Source organism: Octodon degus, unplaced genomic scaffold, assembly GCF_000260255.1.
Source record: "Octodon degus isolate 3935 unplaced genomic scaffold, OctDeg1.0 scaffold00102, whole genome shotgun sequence".
NCBI lineage: Eukaryota > Metazoa > Chordata > Mammalia > Rodentia > Octodontidae > Octodon > Octodon degus.
The window spans coordinates 5,587,422-5,591,301 of NW_004524678.1; the positions used below are offsets into that span (position 1 = coordinate 5,587,422).

At 38.2% G+C, this 3,880-nt stretch overlaps 1 pseudogene; it reads right to left on the reverse strand.

The window, feature by feature from the left end:
- Window positions 1–1,010: 1,010 nt before the first annotated feature.
- Window positions 1,011–1,328, reverse strand: LOC105743154 (annotated as a pseudogene).
- Between the last annotated feature and the right edge of the window lie 2,552 nt (window positions 1,329–3,880).

Genomic DNA, 3,880 nt, shown 5'->3' on the forward strand with positions numbered 1-3,880 from the left:
TGTAAAAAACTGGACTAATTAAAGGACTGAAAGAAAAGATCTGTCCTCTTTGAATTTTATACTTAGCAAATATACCTTTGAAAAGTAAAAGTAAGATTTTCTAGATATACAAACTTGAAATATTTTAATACCTCCAGAAGTAGCGTATAGGAAATAACAAAGAACATAATTCAGTAGGCAAGAGAAGTTGCAGTATGCTCCTGGATGAACAATAAAGAGTTCCCAATATAATAGTTATACCAGACTATATAAAAATATATTAGATGAACCCTTATTTAAAGGTCATTACATATTTCTATGAAACAGTACCAATTTTATGTTGTGTTATACATGTATTTTTTTATATATGTGTATGTGTGTATAAAAGACAGGAAAGAATTAATATAAAGTTAACAGAAAATGGAAATATACTTTTTAAAGTTTCTATTACTAGAAGATATCATATGATGTCTTTTAAATAAATTGTAAGTCAAAGATATAGTATAAATCTTAGAACAAAAATTAAGATTAAGCAATATTCAGAAAATTAAATACTAATTAATTAAAAATTAAATGTTTTAAAACAATTGAACTAAGAAAAAGTGTTCATGATAGCAAAGAAGTACTAAGAGTAAAACATAAGATAAATACTGGAATGGCAAGTAAATGACCAGCACTTCTAACAGTTTGAGGATAGGCTATCGCACAAAGTTCTAGTGTATTGTGGACATGCATAATAACCATGACAATTACTGGTGGCCAAGTGTCACTTGTGGAACTGAGCTACAGCTATTTCTTTGAAATCCACCCTCTAGACTCAGGTGGAATCATGACCCATAGGGTGGAAGAGAAGTCCATTTGTAGAGTGTGCTGATGGAAATATTTTGCTGCTGAACACAAAAGAATAAATGAAAGACTATTATTGTAAAAAAAAAGTTATTAAAAAAAAACAAAAAAAATCCATCCTGATTTTTTTCTTTTTTTCTTTTTTTTTTTTTAAAACTTTCTGCAGAGCTTTATTCCAGAGGGGCTCAGTCCTCCTTGGCAGCTGCCTTCCTCACGGCGGCCAGCACATTGCTCAGCTCCTCATACTTCCTCTTGGCATGGATGTGCGTCCCCACCCTTTTCTTGATGAACTTGAGGGTGTGCTTGACCTTGGAGACCTTGAACAGCTCCATGGCGCGCCACTCATAGGGGGTGAAGCCACACACCTCCCGGATCACGTCCTGCTCAAACTTGGTGTGTTTGGTGAGGCGTCCATGACGGCGTCTGTGCCTTGGTTTGCTCACATTCTTAGTCACCTTGAGGCCCTTGTTGAGGCCCACGGCCATGGGATAGCGGAGGGCCATGGCTACTGTTCTTCAGTGGTTGCTGTGTTGGAAGCTAGGATGGATTTTAAGGGAGAATTTTCTCACTTCCTATCTGGTGAAGTTTTCCTGTGGATACAGCTTGATTTTGTTCACTGAGGTTCTCAAACCGTGACTGTGTTTTTATGTAACACATGTTCAATAAGTATTTGGTGAATGCCTGAATAAATGTACATGAAACATGTTGGGAGGACACCTACTGCTAGGAGATTTTTATTCCAAGCATTTTTCTTAATTTGCTTTTATGTCAGAGGTCTTTTTTAAGGATGGTGGAAGTTATGACGTATCCTATTACTAGGAGTTTTTCACACTTGCACATGTGAATTTGTGCACACACGTACACGTACAGCACTGCATACAAAAGGAAGATGTTGATGGGGTCTTATGCCTGACTGTGGACTCGGAACAATTCAGGATTTATGGGTAGAGGTGGTTCTTTGGTAGAGATGATCATTAGAATCAAATCAGACATTGAGAACTGTTTGGCATCTAATAAACACCCAGTTATTTTTATGTGTGCAGCCTCTGAAGTAAAATGCCCAGGTTCTGCTGCTCTGGTTAGAGTCATAATTCATAAAGCCATGTTCCAGGGGCATGAGTGAAGATCCACCATGATTTGGGTATGTGACTCTGCGTAACGGGTACCAATCCTAGTGAATGTGGAGCCAGCTCACCTGATGGTTGTTCTCAAGGGTCACGTGGGGGGAAGGCACTGTGCTTGCTTATGTTCAAATGCTATGCCAACTGGGCATCACTGTTAGTGACTTGGAGTAGTTGTGTGACTTTATAAGTCGGGTAGATGACTGGATAAGAAATGCTGATGTGCAATAAAAGAAGTAGATGACTAGATAAGAAATGCTGATGTGCAATAAAAGAAGTAGAGAGGAAGAAAAAAAAATAGGGCACCCGAGTGAAATCTGAATTAAAGATAAGCCAGAGAGCAATGAAAATTATGGTAATGGTAAACGATTCAGCCTTCTAGTGAAATGATTTTACTTTTTTTCTTTTGTTTTTTTTTGCAGTTTAAAAATGATAAAATGGATATAACACAAAATTCATCTTTCCTCTTCTCAGTGGACAGGGCATAGTAGTCACACATTCTGCAGTTCTAAGGAGATGGAAGGCATTAGCTCTGGTCACTTAGACACTTATTTCACATGTGTGAATGCCTAATTTGAGAGTGTGGATGGTTTTCTGATAAGCTGTTTGGGTAGAGTTTTTCCTGTAACACATTTGCCATTGTCTTTTCCCTGCTTTCTTCCTCCTTGCCATTCTTTGGTAGTGGTAACCCCTACCCTACTTACTCATGGTTGATTTTTTTTTTTTTCTTTTTTCTTGTGGAACTGGGGATTGAACTCAGGACCTTGCACTTAACAGGCAAGCACTTATTCTACTGAGCTATTTCCCCAGCCCACCACACATTCTGAATACTGGGCAGCCATCACTATTCTCCATCTCCGGAATTCTTTTCATTTTGTAAAACTGGAGCTCTGTACCCCTTAAACAATAGCTTCTGCTCCAAAGCAGTGAGCATCCTGTTTTCTGTCTCTTTGTGACTATTCTATGTACCTTGCATCAGTGGAATAATACAATACTTGTCTTTTTTTTTTTTTTTTTTTCAGTGCTGGGGGTTGAACTTGGCGCAAGTGCAGGCACCTTGCCCTTGCCAGGCAGGTGCTTACGCTGCTGCTAAACTCTATCCCCAGCTCCTCACCTTTCTATTGACTGGTTTGTTTTATCCTTCATATAGTAGTAGATGTCACAATTTTCTTCTCGTTAAAGCCAAATAACATTCTCCTGTATTTATGGACCACATTTTGGTTCTTTAGTGATTTTCTTTTTTAAGCCTAATCTGTATTATTGTTTTGAACACTGATGAATAATATGAAATGTACTCAGGGTTTCTACATTTAGGAGAGAACAGACATGTCAATGAGATGCTGAGAATGTATGTATACAGTCTGATACGCTGGCTTCCTGGAAAGTTAAAGCCCAAAGTAAATGTAGAGATATTTAAGGGATTTAGGCAAAAAAGAGTCTTTTACCGACTGCCTAACTCTATAGCAAAATTTCTGCACCAAGAATCTAGAGTATACATAAGAAAGAAACTTCTGGTTGTGTTAAAACACTGGATTTAGATTTAAAGGTAGATTAGATAAGAGTCACTTGATCTGCTCATAAAGTAAAATAGGTTTCTTCTGTAGTCAAAGATTTCTTTTTCTTTTTTAGACAGATTAAAATTTCAGGGCTAGGAAGATAGCTCAATGGCATAAACATCTGCCCAGCAAGTATCACGGGGGTGGGGTCGGGGGAAAGAACAGATTAAAATTTCAGGCTGAGTTTCTGTCTCAGAGTAATCGGCTTCCTAGTGAAGCGCCCTGAGTAAGTCATACAGTAATAGAAAGAGCAGATCACTTTCACGTTTTATTTAGAATGTCATGCAGGGCCAGAGAGTTAGCTCAATGGTCTAAGTGCCTGCCTGGCAAGCACAAAGACTGGGTTCAATTCCTGGTTGTGCTGACCCCATGCCGAAC